The sequence below is a fragment of the Aotus nancymaae genome, unplaced genomic scaffold, assembly GCF_030222135.1.
Source record: "Aotus nancymaae isolate 86718 unplaced genomic scaffold, 86718_ANA_hifiasm-v0.15.2.pri h1tg000058l, whole genome shotgun sequence".
NCBI classification, from domain to species: Eukaryota; Metazoa; Chordata; class Mammalia; order Primates; family Aotidae; genus Aotus; species Aotus nancymaae.
In genome coordinates, this window is record NW_026988472.1 from 47,818,669 (window position 1) to 47,842,465 (window position 23,797).

At 38.2% G+C, this 23,797-nt stretch overlaps 1 long non-coding RNA gene across 1 annotated transcript in view; it reads left to right on the forward strand.

The window, feature by feature from the left end:
- Positions 1-20,370, forward strand: part of LOC135269958 (uncharacterized) — a 119,931-nt gene extending 99,561 nt beyond the window's left edge. Inside the window, exon 4 of the long non-coding RNA XR_010338195.1 lies at positions 20,282-20,370. This is a non-coding gene — a long non-coding RNA (uncharacterized LOC135269958). The remainder of the gene's footprint in view (positions 1-20,281) is intronic.
- Positions 20,371-23,797: the final 3,427 nt, after the last annotated feature.

Below are 23,797 nucleotides of genomic sequence, written 5' to 3' on the forward strand. Positions count from 1 at the left end.
TTTGTGAGATCTCTAGAGAGCACAATCAGTAGGACTTTATGACATTGAAAGTAATAGGACAGGGTGCAGTGGCTCACATCTGTAATTCTAGCACTTTGGGAGGCTGAAGTGGGTGGATTGCCTAAGCTCGGAAGTTTGAGACCACCCTGGGCAACATGGCAAAACCCCATCTCTACTAAAAATGCAAAAATTGACTGGGTGTGGTGGCACAAGCCTGTAATCCCAGCTACTCAGGAGGCCAAGGCACGAGAATTACTTGAACCTGGGAGGCAGAGATTGCAGAGAGCCAAGATTACACCACTGCACTCCAGCCTGGGTGACAGAGTGAGACTCTGTCTCCAAAAAAAAAAAACAAAAAATTAATGAGTCATGAGGAAGGAAAATTGGGATAACTCAAGTTTTCTACTTTACATTATTAGGTGAATAGTAATGAAAGTTATTGAAATGGGAATTATAGTGGAAAAGGCAAGTCCTGAAGTGAATGCAAGAGGATAACTTAATTTTAGACATATCAAAACTTAAGTACTTGAAGGAAATAGTTGGGAATACACATCTGGAATTTTATAGAGCAGTCAATGTTGCATATAAAGTTCAAAATCATTAGTAATTAAGTGGTAGTTGGAGTCATGGACATAGATATATTAAACAAGGGAGAGTATGTAGGGGAAAAAGGAGCAGAGACCTGGATAGGGGCTGGGGAGTTGTAATTTTAAGGGGGCAGAAAGAAACCAGTATAAAAGACGGAAAACTGGGAAAGGATCATCATAGATGTAGAAGGAAAACTAGAAGTAACACTCAAGCAGAGTTGAGTCTTTTACTTTTGGAAATTAATGTCTTATTTTACTTCATCTTAACCTAAAGGTCCTGCTGTTACCTTTAAAAATATTTTCTTTTCTCTGGAATATTCCACATAGCATACATCAGAATGTTAACCATGTTCAGTAGGTACTGCCACTAATTTATCCTGCAAGCCCTATGTTCAAGGTTTTAGAAGAGGGTATAATGTACATAAAATAAATACAATAAAGTAAACATTAAGCACATGGGTTAGGTTTTCTGCAGAAAGTGAACAGTCTTCATTTCATTTACAGATTTCTAAATGGTAAAACCCCCAAACAATTCCTTGTGGTAAATAACTGCAGACAGCATGAAAAATTCCTTAGGTAATTACTACTCTCAAGGATTTTTGGTAAGGCAACCAAACAAGCATAATACTGACAGTCCAGACACCTTAGTTTGAGCTTTCAACAGGTGATCCACATAACAACATTGAAATATATATGTTCATGTGAATGGAAACATTTGGCACATGTACAGAAACCTTTCTTTTCAGAAGTTAATGATTACGATTTTTAACTAGGAATTTTATTCACAATCCTTCAATGACTTTCAGCATTGACAATAGCTTAAAAAACTAGAGTTGGTTGAGTCCCTACTTCTAGATATTTATCTCTTGAGTTCGTCAGTTCCTCATCTGTGATGTTTGAATATTGGATTCCCTGGATTCTTCTACTGACACATAACAGTTCTCCATCTTGTGAAAGATTCCTCCAGGAGTAGGAATTATTCTCAGTTCCTTTAATGTGCTATTACCATTTTGTCCCATCCTACCTGGAATCATGTCTACACTCTTCTTCTGCCTACTTCTAGTGTGAGAAGAGCCCCACATTCCAATTGCTGGTATAAGAATTCACCATCAATATCAAATCCCATGCCTTTTCATCTTATATTTACCTGGCATTTTTCTTTTTCTTTTTCCTTTTTTTTTTTTTTTTTTTGAGTCAGAGTTTTGCTCTTGTTACCCAGGCTGGAGTGCAATGGTGCAATCTCAGCTAACCACAACCTCCGCTTCCTGGGTTCAAGCAATTCTCCTGCCTCAGCCTCCCAAGTAGCTGAGATTACAGGCGCGCACCACCATGCCCAGCTAATTTTTGTATTTTTAATAGAGACGGGGTTTCACCATGTTGACCAGGATGGTCTCAATCTCTTGACCTCATGATCCACCCACCTCGGCCTCCCAAAGTGCTGGGATTATAGGCGTGAGCCACCGCGCCCGGCCTACCTGGCATTTTTCATGGTGACTTATCCAATGAATTGTAAACAGAATTACCCTGAATCACAAATAGGTTTATAATGGTAACCAACAACATTTATGTAATTTTTTAGCAGCCTTCAGTACAAACTTAGGAATGGAGAAAGCAAATAACTACTATGGGTTGCTGGTTGACAGAAGTGGGCATGATGGACAAATTAAAGGTTTTCAGGAGAGCCAGTTAAATAACTAACCCTAGAGTCCAAACGGGAGGGAAATTTATGAATTCATTTATTCTTTTAGCTGACTATTGTGTGCTTGTTCTGCCAGGGTCAGATTACTCTTATGCCCCCAGGTTTTTGCTGTTTCAAGGAAAGATTTAAGAAAGGAAATGATAAGATATTTCATAGATCAGGAAACAGAGGTTCAGAGAAGCTAAGTAACATGTGTAAGAACTAGTAAGTGGTGAACTAGAAAGTCAGACCTAGTCTGCCTTCCTCAGAGGTCCTTGCTCCTTTCAATACACTATGCTGGGATTTTTGAATCCTTCACAAACTCATTTTGCCCTTAACACTTCCCTCCGTTGTCAAAGGGTCATGCAACCCTGAGAGCAGGTCAGGTGCCTCAATATAAAGGTCAAAATGCCCCATGGGCCCTGACACCATCAGAACCTGTGTCTCCACATCTGGGAAGATATAACCATTAGACCAAGGTTTGCTGTCCTCCAAGCATTATCTCCTAATGTAGGAATGTAGTCAGAGAGTTTGACAGCTTTGATGTCTGTCTCCTTGAGTGTCCTACCCTCCCAGACTCCCTCTCCCTAAGACAGTCTTCAATATCTGGTCTCTGACACTGCAGTTCCTGAGATGCTTTTGGTTTCTCTGACCATGCAATGTTCCAGGGAAGAGCTGTTTTGTTTTGTATTGTTTTTTTCATGCCTTAAGTTCTGTTTTGTTCAAAGCAACACCTTTCTTCCCAATTTATATTATAGTGGAGGCTTTCCACTCAATAAAGAAGGAAACCATCAATTATAGTAGAAACCAGTAGGGTATGGGAGAGGTAAGGGGACCTGGTTGATGAGAGAAGGGAAGAAGGAGGAGAAAATGAGAAATGAAGACAGGGACCAAAAAAGGAAAAGTTTTTAAAAGCTTGACACAAAAAAAATTGGAGGAGGTAATTATCACTGAAAGGCTGTGGGGAGAGGTCATTAGGAAATCTTTAAGATAAAAAAATACTAATATCCATTTCTGGGGAGGTGACAAGGTCATTAAGCGTTGCTGGAAGCAGTGTAAATTAGTATGGCTTTTTTGGCAAGAATCTAGAGTTTGGCAAGAGCCTTAAAAAGGTTTATATCCTTTGGCTCAATATTATACATCTGGAAATACATCCTAAAAATACTTCTGAATTTTGAGAGAAAAAAAAAACTTTGTGCACAAAAATTTTTTCTCAGTAACACTTACATAACAAAATAATTGGTGACAACAAATGTGTCTATCAATAGACAAGTGGTTAAATAGTTTTAACCATTCAGTAATTTCTGTTACTTGATTGAATATTAGGTAGCCATTGAAAATGATGATTTTCCAACACCATGCAATGTAGCAAGTGCTTACAGTAAATTGTTATAAAAACAAGCTACAAAAAGCTATATGATCCAAATTATGTTTACAAATGAAGAAATAAGTGTCTATGAGAAATGGTGTGGGAAAACATACCGGTGTATTAATAGCAATTGTGTTTTAGTAGTGAGACTACAGGGTTGGTATATTTTTAACAAAGCAATTTTTAAAATTAAGATATTATTTGCACACAATGAAATTCACCCATTTTTAGTGTATAATGTGATGAATTGTGGTATTGTGTACAATTGGTTACCACTACCTCAATTAAGAAATTCTTTGTGAGGGATGAAAAATTATCTGTTGGGTACAATGTAAACTATTCGGGTGACGGCTACTATAAAAGCCCAGACTTCACCATTGTGCAATTTATCCATGTAACCAAAAAAACTCTTGTACTACTAAAACTATTGATTTTTTTTTAAAAAAAGGAGTTCCCTTATGGCCTTTCACAGTGAATCCCCTCTTCTCACCCCTGACCGACAACTGCTGCTGATCTTTTTTTCTGTCACAGAAGTTTTTCCTTTTCTAGAATGGCACATACATGGTTTCATATGGTATATGAGACTATTGTTTTTAGCGTTAATCTACTTTAAAATGCTTCTTCAATGAGTACATTAAAAATTATTTGAACCTAAATCATAGATTTCAACTGTTTCTTTTTCTACTGAAGTGGGAAAGAAGAGCTTTGATTACTTAAGAGAAGAAGATAGTTCAAGCAGACCTGAGTTATCAGAGAGCTTGGAAAATCTCCCTGCTTAGAGGCTATAAATAGTATGGTGTAATACTGATCCTCATTCAAAGCTCTGATAAAGTAGAAGATAACTTTTCAAAGTTTGTTTCTAATCCGATAAGAGGATAATAGGAGAAGAAGAGAGATAAGAGATGTTTGTCAGCAGAAAACGAAAAAGGAGGCACACTTTTTCATTGCTTTGTATTCTGAACATATGCTATCATAAATTTACCATTCTGGAACATTCTCTTTAAAGAATGCAAAATTTATCTGACCACCCAGCTTTATTTCTGTTTTTCATTTTTAATGTCTGCACATTAGTCCTTTATTTTAAGCCATATAATTTTAAGACAAAAGATGCTAGGTTAAGTATAAATATAACCATCCATAAACATAAAGTCATTTTTGGTAAAATTACAGTCTGAGTTACTATATGTAGTCACGTGATTATTGGCATAAAGACCTATCCATTTGAGTCAGTATGAAATAACAAAGTTAAATATTGAGTGAAAAATGCTATACACACATTATGTTTTTATGTGTGTATACATCAATATATATGTAGTAGAGAATGTTAAATAAAAGTGTTATTTCATTCTTTTCTTATTTTTATAAAAGAAAAAATTTTGAATGTTTTGCTTCCCAGTAACTCCCCAATACCTTATTTAAAGTTTTTTAATTGTGGTAAAATATGTATAACAAAATTTACTATTTTGATCATTTTAAGTATACAGTGTGGTCACATTAAATACATTCACATCATTGTGCAGCCACCATCCCCATTCATTTCCAGAACTTTTCTCATCTTGCAAAACTGAAACTCTGTACCCATTAAACATAACTTGTCATTCTTTCCTCCTAGCAAGGTCCTGGAAGCCATTGTTCCACTTTCTTTATCTATGATTTTGAATACCATAAGTACCTCATATGAGTGAAATAATACGCTATTTGTCTTTTTTTTATTATGTGGCAGAACATTTCTATGAGATTTCCTCATGGCGACATAATGAAGTTGATCCTATAATGATACCAAGATGCTCTGGGCTGCTTTCTTCATGTATCTTGATGCTCCTTGACAGAAAGACCTCTATCTGTATTTTTTGCTGGAACATAGTTAAGTATTAATGGTACATTGTGTTATAGCCATATAATGGAACAGAGTAGTCCTTAACCTGACTGAAGGACTCTGTTGTGTTGAGAACTTGACAGGAATTTTTAATCTGGAAACTTCTTAAATTTTAGGAATTTATTTTTCTATTATTTCTTATATATTTTTCGCCCTGCACTATTCTCTGCTCTTTCTGAAATTTCTAATAATTGGATTTTAGATCTCTTAAACTTATTTTCTAATGTTTTTCTCTTCCTCTCTAGTTTTCCCAATTGTTTGTTTTACTTTTTTTTTTTTTTTTTTTTAATTGCATTTTAGGTTTTGGGGTACATGTGAAAAACATGCAAGGTTGTTGCACAGGTGCACACCTGGCAGTATGATTTGCTGCCTCCCTCCCCTTCACCTATATCTGGCATTTCTCCCCATGCTATCCCTCCCCAACTCCCCACCCCCCCACTATCCCCCCTCCCCCCAACAGACCCCCGTGTATAGTGCTCCCCTCCCTGTGTCCATGTGTTCTCCTTGTTCAACACCCGCCTATGAGTGAGAACATGTGGTGTTTGATTTTGTGTTCTTGTGTCAGTTTGCTGAGAATGATGTTTTCCAGGTTCATCCATGTCCCTACGAAGGATGTGAACTCCTCCTTTTTAATGGCTGCATAATATTCCATGGTGTATATGTGCCACATTTTTCCTGTCCAGTCTATCATCGATGGGCATTTGGGCTGGTTCCAGGTCTTTGCTATTGTAAACTGTGCTGCAATGAACATTCGTGTGCATGTGTCCTTATAGTAGAACGATTTATAATCCTTTGGATATATGCCCAGTAATGGGATTGCTGGGTCAAATGGAATTTCTATTTCTAGGTCCTTGAGGAATCGCCACACTGTTTTCCACAGTGGTTGAACTAATTTACACTCCCACCAACAGTGTAAAAGTGTTCCTATTTCTCCACATCCTCTCCAGCATCTGTTGTCTCCAGATTTTTTAATGATCGCCATTCTAACTGGCGTGAGATGGTATCTCAATGTAGTTTTGATTTGCATTTCTCTGATGACCAGTGATGATGAGCATTTTTTCATATGTTTGTTGGCCTCATGTATGTCTTCTTTTGTAAAGTATCTGTTCATATCCTTCGCCCATTTTTGAATGGGCTTGTTTGTTTTTTTCTTGTAAATCTTTTTTAGTTCATTGTAAATTCTGGATATCAGCCCTTTGTCAGACGGGTAGGCTGCAAAAATTTTTTCCCATTCTGTTGGTTGCCGATTCACTCTATTGACTGTTTCTTTTGCCGTGCAAAAGCTGTGGAGTTTGATTAGGTCCCATTTGTCTATTTTGGCTTTTGTTGCCAATGCTTTTGGTGTTTTGGTCATAAAGTCCTTGCCTACGCCTATGTCCTGAATGGTTTTGCCTAGGTTTCCTTCTAGTGTTTTTATGGTGTTACGTCTTATGTTTAAGTCTTTAATCCATCTGGAGTCAATTTTAGTGTAAGGTGTCAGGAAGGGGTCCAGTTTCTGCTTTCTGCATATGGCTAGCCAGTTTTCCCAACACCACTTATTGAACATGGAATCCTTTCCCCATTGATTGTTTTTTTCAGGTTTGTCAAAGATCAGGTGGTTGTAGATATGTTGTGTCGCCTCCGACGTCTCTGTTCTGTTCCATTGGTCTATATCTCTGTTTTGGTACCAGTACCATGCTGTTTTGATTACTGTAGCCTTGTAGTATAGTTTGAAGTCCGGTAGTGTGATGCCTCCTGCTTTGTTCTTTTTGCTTAGAATTGACTTGGCTATGCGGGCTCTCTTTTGGTTCCATATGAAGTTTAAGGTGGTTTTTTCCAGTTCTGTGAGGAAGGTCATTGGTAGCTTGATGGGGATAGCGTTGAATCTGTAAATTACTTTGGGCAGTATGGCCATTTTCACGATATTAATTCTTCCTAACCATGAACATGGAATGTTTCTCCATCTGTTTGTGTCCTCTCTTATTTCGTTGAGCAGTGATTTGTAGTTCTCCTTGAAGAGGTCCTTTACGTTCCTTGTTAGTTGTATTCCTAGGTATTTTATTCTCTTTGTAGCAATTGTGAATGGCAGTTCATTCTTGATTTGGCTCTCTTTAAGTCTGTTATTGGTGTATAGGAATGCTTGTGATTTTTGCACATTGATTTTGTATCCTGAGACTTTGCTGAAGTTGCTTATCAGTTTCAGGAGATTTTGGGCTGAGGTGATAGGGTCTTCTAGATATACAATCATGTCGTCTGCAAATAGAGACAATTTGACTTCCTCCTTTCCTAATTGAATACCCTTTATTTCTTTTTCTTGCCTGATTGCTCTGGCTAGAACTTCCAGTACTATATTGAATAGGAGTGGTGAGAGAGGGCATCCTTGTCTAGTGCCAGATTTCAAAGGGAATGCTTCCAGTTTTTGCCCATTCAGTATGATATTGGCTGTCGGTTTGTCATAAATAGCTTTTATTATTTTGAGATACGTTCCATCGATACCTAGTTTATTGAGGGTTTTTAGCATAAAGGGCTGTTGAATTTTGTCGAAGGCCTTCTCTGCATCAATTGAGATAATCATGTGGTTTTTGTCTTTGGTTCTGTTTATGTGGTGAATTACATTTATAGACTTGCGTATATTGAACCAGCCTTGCATCCCCGGGATGAATCCTACTTGATCATGGTGGATAAGCTTTTTGATGTGCTGTTGTAATCGGCTTGCCAGTATTTTATTGAAGATTTTTGCATCTATGTTCATCATGGATATTGGCCTGTAGTTTTCTTTTCTTGTTGAGTCTCTGCCGGGTTTTGGTATTAGGATGATGTTGGTCTCATAAAATGATTTGGGAAGGATTCCCTCTTTTTGGATTATTTGGAATAGTTTCAGTAGGAATGGTACCAGTTCCTCTTTGTATGTCTGGTAGAATTCGGCTGTGAGACCATCTGGGCCTGGGCTTTTTTTGGGTGGTAGGCTCTTAATTGCTGCCTCGACTTCAGACCTTGTTATTGGTCTATTCAGGGTTTCGACTTCTTCCTGGTTTAGGCATGGGAGGAGACTACTGTCCAGGAATTTATCCATTTCTTCCAGGTTTTCTAGTTGATGTGCATAGAGTTGTTTGTAATAATCTCTGATGATGGTTTGAATTTCTGTGGCATCTGTGGTGATATCCCCTTTATCATTTTTTATTGCATCTATTTGGTTATTCTCTCTTTTCTTTTTTATTAGTTTGGCTAGTGGTCTGTCTATTTTGTTGATCTTTTCAAAAAACCAGCTCCTGGATTTATTGATTTTTTGTAGGGTTTTTCGTGTCTCTATCTCCTTCAATTCTGCTTTGATCTTAGTTATTTCTTGTCTTCTGCTAGGTTTTGAGTTTTTTTGATCTTGCTCCTCTAGCTCTTTCAATTTTGATGATAGGGTGTCAATTTTAGTTCTCTCCTTTCTTCTCATGTGGGCACTTATTGCTATATATTTTCCTCTAGAGACTGCTTTAAATGTGTCCCAGAGATTCTGGTATGTGGTGTCTTCATTCTCGTTGGTTTCGAAGAACATCTTTATTTCTGCCTTCATTTCAGTGTTTATCCAGTCAACATTCAGGAGAAAGTTGTTCAATTTCCATGAGGATGTGCGGTTCTGGGTTGGCTTCTGAATTCTGAGTTCTAACTTGATTGCACTGTGGTCTGAGAGACTGTTTGTTATGGTTTCTGTTCTTTTGCATTTGCTGAGGAGTGATTTACTTCCAATTATGTGGTCAATTTTAGAGTAGGTGTGATGTGGTGCTGAGAAGAATGTATATTCTCTGGATTTGGGCTGGAGAGTTCTGTAAATATCTATTAGGTTTGCTTGTTCCAGGTCTGGTTTCAAGTCCTGGATATCCTTATTAATTTTCTGTCTCGTTGATCTGTCTAATATTGACAACGGTGTGTTGAAGTCTCCCAGTATTAATGTGTGGGAGTCTATGTCTCTTTGTAAGTCTTTAAGAACTTGCCTTATGTATCTGGGTGCTCCTGTATTAGGTGCATATATATTTAGGATCGTTAGCTCTTCTTGTTGTATTGATCCTTTTACCATTATGTAATGTCCTTCTTTGTCTCTTTTGATCTTTGTTGCTTTAAAGTCTATTTTATCAGAGATGAGAATTGCAACTCCTGCTTTTTTTTGCTCTCCATTTGCTTGGTAAATCTTCCTCCATCCCTTTATTTTGAGCCTTTGTGTATCCTTGCATGTGAGGTGGGTTTCCTGGATACAGCACACTGATGGGTTTTGGCTTTTTATCCAATTTGCCAGTCTGTGTCTTTTGATTGGGGCATTTAGTCCATTTACATTTAGGGTTAATATTGTTATGTGTGAGTTTGGTCCTGTCATTTTGATGCTAGCTGGCTGTTTTGCCCATTGGTTGATGGAGATTCTTCATTGTGTTGCTGCTCTTTACCATTTCGTGCGTTTTTGGAGTGGCTGGTGCTGGTTGTTTTTTTCTATGTGTAGTGTCTCCTTCAGGAGCTCTTGTAAAGCTGGTCTGGTGGTGATGAAATCTGTGAGTACTTGCTTGTTCACAAAGGATTTTATTTTTCCTTCACTTATGAAGCTTAGTTTGGCTGGATATGAAATTCTGGGTTGAAAGTTCTTTTCTTTAAGGATGTTGAATATCGGCCCCCACTCTCTTCTGGCCTGTAGGGTTTCTGCTGAGAGATCTGCTGTGAGTCTGATGGGTTTCCCTTTGTGGGTAACCCGACCTTTCTCTCTGGCTGCCCTTAGTATTTTCTCCTTCATTTCAACCCTGGTGAATCTGATGATTATGTGCCTTGGGGTTGCTCTTCTAGAGGAATATCTTTGTGGTGTTCTCTGTATTTCTTGGACTTGAATCTTGGCCTGCCTTGCTAGGTTGGGGAAGTTTTCCTGGATAATATCCTGAAGAGTATTTTCCAGCTTGGATGCATTCTCTTCGTCACATTCAGGTACACCTATCAAACGTAGATTAGGTCTTTTCACGTAGTCCCATATTTCTTGTTGACTCTGTTCATTCCTTTTTACCTTGTTTTCTCTAATCTTCCCTTCTCGTTTTATTTCATTGAATTGATCTTCAACTTCTGATATCCTTTCTTCTGCTTGGTCAATTCTGCTGTTGAAACTTGTACATGCTTCGCGAAGTTCTCGTGTTGTGTTTTTCAGCTCCATCAATTCATTCATATTCCTCTCTAAGTTGTCCATTCTCGTTAGCATTTCGTCAAGTCTTTTTTCAAGGTTCTTAGTTTCTTTGCATTGGGTTAGAACATGTTCTTTTAGCTCACAGAAGTTTCTTATTATCCATTTTCTGAAAGCTGATTCTGTCATTTCATCACACTCATTCTCCGTCCAGTCTTGTTCCCGTGCTGGTGAGGAGTTATGCTGCCTTGTAGGGGGAGAGGTGTTCTGGTTTTGGGTGTTTTCATCCTTTTTGCGCTGGTTTCTTCCCATCTTTGTGGATTTATCCGCCTATTGACTTTGTAGTTGCTGTCTTTCTGATTTTGGTAATTTTAAGTCTGCAGCAGCTGAACTCATAAACCCCCTTTTCTTCTCCCCAGGTGTTCTGGCCCAGGGGTTTAGCACTTTATGTTTTTCAGCTGTGTTGCTACCGTTTTCCCTGCCCACAAGGTGGCAGTCTAGTCACACTCAGCCTGCAGAGGCTTCGCTGAGCTGTTGTGGGCTCCGCCCAGCTTCCGTGTGAGCTTCCCTGCAGTCCTGTGAGTGTAGTTAGAACTGCTTCCGCTATGCTGGCCCGCCCCTGTAGTGATGGAGTCTCTGTAGTGGCGGGTTGTCTTGGTTACGGAAAATTGCCCCGGGAACTGTAGGGTGTTTCCCGATGGAGGACGCCCCTCCCCCACAGAGCTGAACCGTCCCGGGTTCAGCCGTGTTTCCAGAGGGGCCCTCTTTGTCCTGTAATCTCTTGGCTTGCCTCCTTGCCACAGTTCCCCTTGCTGGCCCAGAGGGGACACAGTCTCGTTCACTTTGTTCAAGGAGCCGCTGCTCCCCGCCCCCCGTGCAGGCCGAGCGGCTGCTCCGGTCCAACCAGCGGCGCTGGGAATGTGGGGAGCTTCTCCGCGCAATTAAAATCCGCTGCCCTGTGTGCCGCTGCGTCAGCCGAAGCAGCGGCTCTGAGATTCGTGGCACTCCCTTGCCCGGGGGTCTCCTGGCTTGGCTCCCTGCTTCAGCTCCCCTTTCTGGCTCAGAGGGAACTCTGTCTCTCTCGCTCTGTGCAAGAAGCCACTGCCCCCCGCTCCAGGGCGTAGGCTGAGCGGCCACTCCGCTCAAACCAGCGGCGCTGGAGACCCGTGGGGCTTTTCCTCCTGTGAATCTCCTGGTCTGTGGGCAGTAAAAGTCCGTCTGGAAATGCGGCGTCCACTCACCCTCTGCGCCTTCTCTCGGAGCTGCAATCCCGACTTCCTCTTAAGTGGCCATCTTGGATCGATCCTGTTTTACTTTTTGATCAAGATTATCAACTTCTAATCCTTCTTCAAAATTTCTAATCCTTCTCCTAAATTTTAATTACTGTTACCATGAATTTAATTTCTATGATCTGATTCTTCTTTCTTTCCTTTTAAAAATAAAATCCTGTCCTTCTTTCCCGAATGCCATATCTTTTCTATCTCTTGGATGATTTTATAGTTTTTTTGAAGTGTCTTCTCACTGATTTACTTCTATTTTCTTCAATTCCTCTTTGGTATTCGCCTGTCATTCACATTAGAGGCTTTCTCGAAAGTCTGGGGATCCTTTGCTTCCAGCACGTAAAAAAGAGCTAATTGATAGCTCTGGATTCCTGTGTAGGTGTTGGGGGAGGAGGGCCTTTTAGAGTGTGGACTTTAATGTAGGATTACTGGGATGAGTTAGCTGGGTAAGCTGTGGGGTACAATCTCAGTAGCTTTGAGCCTTTTCTTTGAGCTGAGTTTCCCAGGGAGAAGTTTTGCATCTCCTTCCTGGGGTATTTAATGCTGGCTTCTCAGTGGGATATCACTTATTAGGCAGTAGATTTTTACTTTATTGTTCTGTCTACAGTATAGCACCCTTTTCTCTGACCATCCCCAAGTCCAGAGTGCCTTTGATTCATCACTGCTGGAGAATAGGCCTGCACACTTTTACTGAAATGGGAGTAGTTTCCAGATTATTTGAGTTAGGGAAGAGATACATGTCCCTAACTGCTTTTTAAAATGCAGCTAATTGTACAATTTTCTATTTTACCTGTAACCCAATTTTAAAGATAACCAGTGATTCTAATTCCTGAGTGGTTCAGGAGTTCTGTGGTATGAATTGCCCTGCTTTGGGGTTTTTCTTATTACCATTGTAAATTTCATCTCTATTTCTGCTTCCAGAACATAGTGGCTGTGGCTTTTCCCCCTACTTCTTTATCTTTGTAAGTTTTCGCATTTTTATATCCCTGTAATTTTAATAGTGTTTGGGGAAGGCATAGTGGTGAACATGTGTATCTAGATTGATATGTGTGATTGGAAACTCAATGTGTGATTTTTAGATCCCTACTGTAATTTTATTATTATTTAAATATTATTTTTTAGCTGTATGTTACTGAATTGCGATTAGAAAACATGAGCTGTATGATTCTAGTTCTTTGGTGTTAAGATTTTCTTTTTGAACTGCTACAAGGTCATTATTGTAAATGTGCCATGAATATTGGAAAATAAGCTCAATTCTCTGATGTGGGTGCAGAAATTTTCTGTTTCAATTAGTTAAGGTTTGTTAATTGTGTTGTCAAAGTCTTCTATTTCCTTGCTATATACAATATAATATATTCAATAAGTTAAGGTTTGTTAATTGTGCTGTCAAAGTCTTTCTATTTCCTTGCTATATACAATTTGGCAGGTCCTTAAAAAGTTAATTATGGGAGTATATGGGAGATGTATAATTAACTTTTCAGGGACTTGCCAAATTGTTTTCCAAAGTGGTTGTGCCATTTTACACTCCCACCAGCAGTCTATGAAAGTTCCAATTTCTCTCCATTCTCATCACCAACACCTAGTATGGTTAATTTTTAAAATTTAGTTATTTTAATTGGTGTGTAGTTGTGTCTCGTAATTTTAATTTACATTTCCTTAATGACTAGTGATGTTGAGCATCTTTTTATGGCTTTTTTGCTATCTGTATATTTTACTTCTAAAGTGTCTTTTCAATTTTTTTTTTTTTTTTTTTTGACGGAGTTTCGCTCTTGTTACCCAGGCTGGAGTGCAATGGCGCGATCTCGGCTCACCGCAACCTCCGCCTCCTGGGTTCAGGCAATTCTCCTGCCTCAGCCTCCTGAGTACCTGGGATTACAGGCACGCGCCACCGTGCCCAGCTAATTTTTTGTATTTTTAGTAGAGACGGGGTTTCACCATGTTGACCAGGATGGTCTCAATATCTTGACCTCGTGATCCACCCGCCTCGCCTCCCAAAGTGCTGGGATTACAGACGTGAGCCACCGCGCCCAGCCCTTCAAATCTTTTGTATATAAAAGCTCCTTTAATATCTATTTGAAATAATAACATTTTTCTCCTTTGACATATTCAAGTGCTTAATCAAAGTAATAAAATTTCTAGTACTAAATCCTAGGTAAATTTTATGTTTCCAAGTTGTGTCATTTTTCAATATACAGCAGATAGTTTGGTGGGTTTTTCTTTTATTTATTTATTTTTTTGAGACAGGGTCTCACTCTTTTGCCCAGGCTGGAGTACAATGGCAGGAACATGGCTCAATGCAGCCTCCACCTCTTAGGGTCAAGTGGTCCTTCCACCTCAACCTCCTGAGTATCTGGAACTATAGGTGTGCGCCAACATGCCTGGCTACTTTTTTAACTTTTTTGTACTGAAGAGGTCTCACTGTGTTGCCAAGGCTAGTCTTGAACTCCTGGGCTCAAGCAATTCTCCTGCCTTGGCCTCCCAAAGGGCTGGGATTACAGGAGTGAACCACCATGCCTGGCTTCAGCAGCTGTTTTAATAATCATGATTGCTTGAATTCAATGTTGATTTTTGCCTATGAATTTAAGAATGGCTTAGTCTATCATTCTTTTCTATAATCTTTCCTTGTCTGATTTTTAATCAGTCTTATGTTTCTGCATTTCTCATGGTCTGAAATGTTTCTAGAGCAAGAGATTCTGTTTCTTAAAAACTTGATAGAACTCGTCTGTAAAACTTTATGGACATGGTGGATTTTTTGGAGATAATTTCTAATAATCATAGTTTTAGAAGTTATTGTTATAACCAGAAGTTTTCTTATTTCTTCTCATGTCAATTTTGGTAACTTTTACTTTGCTAGAAATAATCCATTCAGTCAGATTTCAAAATACATTAGCATATGATTGTAATAATATTTTTAAAAGCATCTCCATGGCTGCTTTTTTTTTTTCTTTTTTTGAGTCTCACTCTGTCGCCCAGGCTGGAGTACAGTGGCACAATCTCGGCTCACTGCAACTTCTGCCTCCCAAGCTCAGGTGATTCTTTTGCCTCAGCTTCCCCAGTAGCTGGGATTATAGGCGCCCGCCAGCATGCCTGACTAATTTTTGTATTTTTAGTAGAGATGGAGTTTCACCATGTTGGCCAGGCTGGTCTCAAGCTCCTAACCTCAGGTAATCCGCCCACCTCTGCCTACCAAACTGCTGGAATTACAGGCATGAGCCACCGCACCCAGCCTCCATCACTGTTTTTTATAGCCCCTTTCTCATTTCCACATTTTGGTGTTTGATATTTCTCAGTTTTGTTTCCTAAAACTAAACCAAAGATTTTCTCTGTATTTTTTAAATCTTTCAATTTCTCAGGTATTTGTTTTTAAATTATTACTTTGTTCTATTTTCTAATTCATTAATTTTGCCTTTTACTTTTATTATTTTTTTCCTGACTTTTCTTATAATCTTGTTCTCTTCTTAATAAGTGAGTTAACTCATTTATTTCCACTGTTTTATTGATTAAATTCAATAAAATGTTATGAAGTTACCTTTGGGTATAATTTTGCCACAATCTATTTATCTTGATATGTTGTAATTATCTTTAATTGTAGAGCTTATTTACGTTATATATATATATGCACAAATTTAGATTAATGCTTCTAAAACCTCCAATTTGTTGTTTTTTTGGTGTGTATTTCACTAAAACTTTGTTATAAATTTCTAAGTCATTACATTGTAGCTGGTAAAATGTCTACTTTGGGGAAATCTAAAAATAGGCTATTTGTGGGTCACAATTTGTAAACATCCTTGAATGTGAGTACACATTCCTTGAGGCAAAGTTCTATATGTAACTATTAAGTAACTTTAGCAATTAAATTATTCAATTTATTTATATTGTATTTGGTTTTGGCCTATTGAATATTTCAGAATTGTTTTATAATAAAACAATGAAATATGCTTCTCTTAAACTCTGTTTAATTATAGCAACATTACTTCATATATATTTCTACAGACACCTAGACATATATTGTGACTTTTTACATTTAAATTAATTAAAATTAAATAACATTTAAAATTCAGTTTATATATTACTCTAGTTGCATTCCCAGTGCTCAAGAACCCCATGTGCCTATTGTATTTTATAGTGAATTATACCTTTGATTAGTCTAGTGTTGCTGTTTTTTTATTTATTGCAATCTGCATTTAATGCTTCCTGTTTTTTCTTTCAATTTCCTGATACATATTTGCCATCCTTGTATTTTTAATACTTTGGAACATTTTGTTCTATATATTGTCTCTTCTAAATAATATATAATTCTATTGCTACAATATTTGTAAATGAGTTTAACAAATTTGTTTATTTTCATACTACTATATTTTATCTTCTGACGTCTTCATTTATGTTTTTTTTTTAATCGCTTCCTAGTGTTCTTACTGGTTTTCATCTTTTGATCCATGTGTAGAATATTGGTTAAGACCATAAGCTCAAGCATATGCCTACTTGGGCATGGGTCCCATTTCAACATTTCAGGAATCAGAAGCTCTTAAATTCTGTGTGCCTAAATATCCTCATTTTTAAAACTTGAAACATAGAGATAAAAATAGTACCTATTGTGTAGGATTATTAAGAGAGTTATAGGAATAAATGTTTTAAAAGTGGCTGATACATTAGTAGTCAGTGCTTATAACTACTACTAGTTATTTCTTGGGCTGCTTTGTCTCTAGAAACACTGAATGTATTTTTATTATGATTTTACTGTTAAATTACAAAATATGCATAACTTGTATATCTCTAATTGTCAGTATCACAAAATAAATAAAATTATTTGAATCCCATCTAAATTGAGGTCAATAGCTTCTTTTTCATGCCTCCCTCTTGTAGATACATCTTATGAATTTTGTTAGAATTATTTGTCACTATAGATCCATGTTATTTAATATTAAATACTATTTTAACCCATTTAGCTTTGCTTTCAAGAATGATTATTTTTGCATTCTGTAATATAATCATAAGTATTTGGTTCACCACTAGACCTTTTTAATCTTTCTGATACTCTTTTTTCTTTATTTACTTATATGTTTTAGCCAAATAGTATCACATAGTGCTTTTTTTTTTTTTTTTTTTTTTGAGGCAGATCCTCGCTCTGTCACCCAAGCTCGAGTTTAGTGGTGCGATCTCAGCTCACTACAACCTCTGCCTCTCAGGTTCAAGCAATTCTAATGCCTCAGCTCCTGAGTAGCTGAGACAACAGACATGCACCACCATGTCTGACTAATTTTTGTATTTTTAGTAGAGTGGATTTACCACGTAGGCTAGGCTGGTCTTGAACTCCTGGCTTCAAGTGATCTGCCTACCTCAGCCACCCCAAAACACTGCAAATTTTGAATCTGCCTTTTTCCTTAAGAATCTTTGAGAGACAGAAACATTTATCCCAGGAGCAAAAAGTAATTAAAGTTCACTTGATAGGCCAAAAAATGTGAAATATAGCCATCCAATTTCCTCTATTTATTCACATTGTTTGGACCATATAGTTCTCTATGTTTGGGTGGTATCCATTCAGCCATTTCATTAGGGGTGTGTCACTCTCTATATGTTTTGCTTGGAAGCTGAAATGGATCTCTTCCCTCTGTATCATCATAGATGAATTCAATTACTGCTTGTACCTATACAGCTCCAAAGTCTGCATGTCCATTTCTGGACTCCTTCTCTCTCTCTGGTACAATAACTCCTGATTTTAAAAGCTCTTTCCTCATGCCTGTTATTCATAAGATGTTCATTTATTCATCTGTAAATAATGATGTTAGATTAAATGATCTTAAATGTTTATTCCAGAAATAAAAGTCTATGATTTATAGCTGTTATTCCTTTATTATTCCACCAGCAGTGCTCTTTAAAATTCTTTTAAACTCTTCCTCCTGAATTTGTTCTTTTTCCACTATTGGTGTGAAGCTGGCCATTATTTCTCTAACAAATTGAACTATCTTTTAACTGGAGCACAGAGCCTTTGTAAAACATCCATGATCTTTGATTCTCTGAAACCCACTTTGTTAGAATTAGTGGCTCCAGAATCCAAATGGAACATAGTCACCACCTGTGTTCTCAGCATTGGACTGCTCCAAGACTTCCTTTTTCTACTCATCACACATGCTCTCAATTCTCTAAGACACATGATAACTCTCCTTTAGGTGCCACTCAAAAAGCAGGATCATAAGGGCCAGTATCAATAGGATAATGAACTGGCTCAAGGGACAGTGGCTATCCCTCCATTTCTGTTTTCTTTGCCTTTCAAAGATTTTCAGTAATACCTGACCACCCATCATTGCCTCATCTCTTTCTTAGAGAGCTCAAACTGTACCTTTCACCTCAGGAGTATCAGCACAGTTTCAGTACAATAGATATGGCACATGCCACACTACTGAGAGCACCAAGAGAGAAGAGCAGACCTTTCTGGGGCTGAGGGAGTCATCTCAACTGAATGATGATTACTTGTGGACTATAAGTTCCAGAGATGGCTTCTGATTCCAGTTTTCTTGGCTAATCAGAACATGTTGCACTCTCTCTCTCTCTCTCTTGCTTGCTTGCTCACTCTCTGCCATTAATTTTCATGTCTAATCCATACCAGAAAAAAAAAATCAGGCCTCTCCTTAAGTTACTATCGTACTAATATTACTGCTGTTACTACTATTACCATAACCGACACTGTTGCTGCTAATACTCTTACCTTAGTGCTGATACTTCTGCTACTGCTATTACTATGGTTAGGGATATTATGACTATCATGCCACAGTTGTCATTCTGGTAGCTTTTACTCAATGGCATGAAATCAGCAAAACATTTTCCATACATTATTTCATTTAATCTTTGTATCAGCTCTTTTGGATAATATTACTTATCGCTACTTGAGAGAGGATAAAATTGAATTTTAGGGAGGTTAAGTAAATTTCCCAGTGTGACAGAGATTGTAGGTAGTATAGCTATGGTTTTTGAACCTAGATCTGTTTGGCCTCAAAGCCCACACTCTTAACTGTTACAGGGCCCCAAGCTGGAAAATTCCTCAAGAGCTGATAGCATCTCCTTCCACAGTACTAGTAAATGTTGCTAATAGATTTCAACTCTCTTCCTGCCTAAGACCAGATACAACCTCAGAATTCTTCTCCAGTTAGAGCCTGGGCAGCCGCTAGAGAAAATCCATCAGATTTGGCCTGTTGAGCTAAAGTCTGTTTGTGAGCCCTGTACTCCATGACATAAAATGGCATCTCCCCTCCGCTTTCCATTCGTTAGCTCTCCTGTGGCATTGAGATCACAAGGGGCTAAAGTCAAAGCCCATTCAGTTGGGAGATACACATAATAATGTGGAACCACAGGCAAAAGTGAGGCTGTTGCCGCTATATACTCCTGACCCTTTTCTTGAATAACACATGTCGATGACTGCTCCATATACTAGAACTTCGAGCATTGATTGTAAGGACAAGAGTAACTCAAACATTTTGCATTTTGTATATATTGTCCCTTAATAGTTTTAGAGCATAGGCAACTCTCTCCTTCTCCATATCATTGACCACACAAATTCTTCTCACCAGACTTCATTCTTATTATTTAGAGAATGGGATTTATAATACTTAGAACTTTCTATAACTAGAAAGCTTTCAAATCATGAAATGTGCATATATGATTGTCACCAGGAAGTTCAAGATAATTATAATAGATGCAGTGAAACAAAGTCAGGCTGAAAATGCATATCCATACACTTGCACCTTTAGATATATGTTCATTTATTCTTAGTGTTGGTAAAAAAAATGTCTCAATTCAAGGAGAGGAGGAGATTTCTTCCTGTTATTATGAAGCAGTGCCAAAAAGAAAAGATCAATTATTCTCAAGACACATTTAGTTGAGCCTTCCTCCCACATCCAAAATACTTATGTGAGTTATATATCCATACAATGCAGCAATTGTTTCATCTTTCTCAAACTAATAGAGATGCTAGAAACATCTGGTAGTTGATAGTTAATTTGTTTTTTTCATTGCACCTTTTCATAGGAAGCAGGGAACGCAATTCAATATATCCCCTGAGAGTGTCTTGCATTTATGACAGGTGTGTATTTCTTAATGAGTCGTTGTTTGACACCATTGCTTCTCTTAAGTCCAGCTGGAAGTACATTCATCTGGCAAAAAAGAGAGAGGAGGAAAAGTGAAATTTGAAAGAAAGTTGGAGTGTCAGGTGGTTATTGCATAAACCATCCAATTCACTCCAGTAATATTTATGCTGCTTATTTTGTACAATTTCCTGCAACTGCCTTTTACAACTCTGTCACTACGATGAGTTTTTCTGTTTTGAGTTATTTAGCTGCATACTATTAATTTATCTGAGACTAAAATGATACTTCTTTTCTGTGTAGAACTAAGAATTGATTCAGCATACGGCTTGGCCTATGGGACAAACACCTTCATCCCAGCATTCCAGTATCCCAGCATTCCAGCATTCAAGCCCCAGCTGGGGTTCAGAAAGAGCAGAAGGATATAAGGTTAGTTATTATATCCTGAATTTTCCGGCTCCTTATTAGTGTAACTCTTTAATCTCAAAAGACTTATTTTTAGCTATTTGTGACCTCACTGAGATTATCTCTATCCTTCCTAGCAATTATGATTAGCTGAAGTTATTTTTACTGAAACTGTTTCAGGGCTTGAAGTGGGAGGGCAAGGATGCTGCATTGTTGGTGGAGGGCCCAGTATTTGGAATTCTTCCCTTGATATGACATAATGAATCTTAATTGGCCTGCCGTTGGGCCATGGCGTAGCAACCCTGGCTGGGTAAGCCTGAAGGACAGATGTTGCTTAGGGAGATGGTTAGAGCTGGCCCAAAGAGTTGCCATTAGCAAGCAGAGGTGAATGTAGGGCCACCTTGATGACCAGGACCATGGCATCTACCTGCTGCCTCAGTGACTTCTTCATGTGAAGACTTGGTTTGCTGGAAAGCTATAGAATATGTATTCTAAAAGACTCAGTGCTAATGGTGTTTATATCACCATTGCTTATCTCAAACTTCCCAGACTTCTAGGCTCTGTTGACAATCTAGCCTTTTAGTTGGCTTAAAATACTCTTTCCTACACACAAACACACACACACACACACACACTGAAATGAAGAACTCTGCTGTTAATAGAAGCATTTCACTGGTCTTTTTTAACATTCAATGTTAGGCAAAATATGATACTTGCCTACTGACTTAGTGATTTCTTCACTTGATTCCAGTGAGAATGGCTTGGAATATGGGTTATTTCTAATTTGTTCTTCAAAATGCAAATAAAAATACATGCAAAATTATAGAGTACAGTACAGCAGAACCCAACCCTTTTTATCCATTTCTCTGAAGAGTCTTCTAGTAATAATTTGACAATAATATTCTCACTGGTCTCATGAGGTCACTGGAGCAATGAGAGATTCAAAATCTGACCAAGGCCAATGCTAATGAACAAAGCGGCTGTGCCTTTACATTAAATTACCCAGTTAGTCCTGGTCATATAATTTCACTTAGCATGCTAAATTATTTTGATTTCCTCTAAGCATCTATTTTAAAGTGGCAGAGCTAATCCAAGTAAGCAATTGGATTCACACAGGATGAGGACATGGTGGGTTGGCCTCTTGAGTGTCGGTGACCTCAGTGCCCAGGCATCTCCATTCCTTCAAAGTCCTCTCTTGCTGATAAGGTCAGGAAGACTCTTGCTCTGTTCATGCTCTTCTATTGGCTGGCATGCCCTCAGTTATCATTACTGCCACTTACTGACTATACAGAAATGTGTTTCCATAGGATAATCACTTGGCAATGGCTTTGATAATTACTATTTGTGCTGCCGCTAGTCCATCTTCTTTTGCTGTCTTTAGGGGTGGTCTCCTGATGGTCTCATGAATGCCATGAATGTAAGGAATGTGTAAGAGTCTGGGACTCTGATTTCAAGGCAATTTTACCTGAACTCCTCTTCCCTTCCTTTATGACAGGAGTAAAGAGAACTTTGGTAATTAGATTAATCTCTTTAGGAAGATTTCTTGTTAGAAATTGTGTGTCAACACTGGAAAAGGTCACTATGGAAAGGTATTCTCATTCATCTTGGAGACTCTGTCTAATAAGTTTTCTTTGTCTTAGAAACCAATGCAACAGATTTTTGAATTACCTAATAATAAGTGTTATATTTCTCCCATAGCAGGAGAAAGATTTCTTTTCCCAAGTATGGCCTTCTATTCCTCTTTTCTTTAAGTCCCAGGAGTGGTATTTAATCTTTGAGAACATTATACTTTGCATATGGTAAAGATTGTTAAAACCGTTGGGGAAATTTACCAGGAAATTGGTGCATTTTTTTCCTTCTTCCTTTTCTGCAAAGAAGTAACAATAATTCTAACACTGTGTTTTCTGTGATCTAAGGCTTATGGTAACAGGATGAGCTTTAAGGATTTCACCAAAACCTGTACAGGCCTGCTTTGCCCATATCTACTTGGCTGTGATGGAGATGTACCAGAGTTACCCAGAGAATTTGTTAAGATTCAGATTGCTAACTTCCACCCCCAGAGTTTCTGATTCATTGTGTCTGCAGTGAGCGACAAAAATGTCCCTATCTAACAAGTTTATAGGTGATATTGATGCTGCTGGTTCTGGGAACACAGTTTTTTGAGAACTCCCAGAGATGGGAGTAAGAGTAACAACTGCCCCATGCCCAGCATCTGAAGTTACTATTCCTTGTGCTAGAGTAACTGCAAACTTCTGGATTTAGTACATCAAAAGGGTTGGAACAACGTACGCTACTACTGGGAAGCTTCTGAGTTCATCACATCCTGTTAGGATGCTTGAAAAATGGACAATAATATGTTTGCAAAATATGACTCTAGCTTCTTAAGAGATATCCAAGCACCATTATTTTTGTTGCTTTTTTTTTTTTTCCAAATCCTTGTCTTGAAACTGCTGGGTTGTGAGAAAAATGACTACAAATGCCATCTGGAAAGGAAGGTCTTAGCATGATAGTCAGTTTAACTCTTGAAGAAGAATTTGTTTTTCCTGTGTCACATGGTTTAAAAGTTTAGTTAAACCAGGACAAGCCTCGATGTGTCTGTATTGAGCTAATGAGTAGCTGAATAGTTTACCCATAAGTGCAGAGTAATCTTCATGACCATATGATATAATGTGGAAAGTAATCAACAGTTTCAAAAACTGACATCACCCAGCCTGTTGTTTTCATTTGACTTAACTGATAATTCTTACATGCCTTAAAGGGAAAACTAGACTAATTAGTAGAGGAGGAAGAAACCACCTGACAAAGAGGCACAACTCTAATTACATATGCAAGCCCAGCCACAAAATTCAATTGCAGTATGAGATGGGTGAGAAAACAAGACAGAAAGAAGCCAGTGCTGGGCAAAGATTAGAGGTAGAACCCTCCGCCAAGGGACTTAATAACAAGTTTTAACAATGTCATGAATGCTTTTGAAAGGAACAACCAAATTGTAATAGACCAACTCTTATAAATGAAGTGAAAAATTATGTCTTCCTCTTCTAAATAACCTCTTAAAAGAGGCTAATATACACACACACACACAAAACAAACAAACAAACAAACAAAAAAACACGTATCACTCCTGACAACTTAGTGATGAATCAGTAGCCTCTAAATGAAAATATTGGCCAGGCACGGTGGCTCACACCTTTAATCCCAGCACTTTGGGAGGCCGAGGCAGGCAGATCACTTGAGGTCAGGAGTTCGAGAACAGCCTGGCCAACATGGTGAAACCCAGTCTCACTAAAAATACAAAAATTAACCGGGAGTGGTGGTGCATGCCTGTAGTCCTAGCTACTTGGGAGGCTGATGCAGGAGAATTGCCTGAACCCAGGAGGCAGAGGTTGCAGTGAGCTGAGATCACACCACTGCACT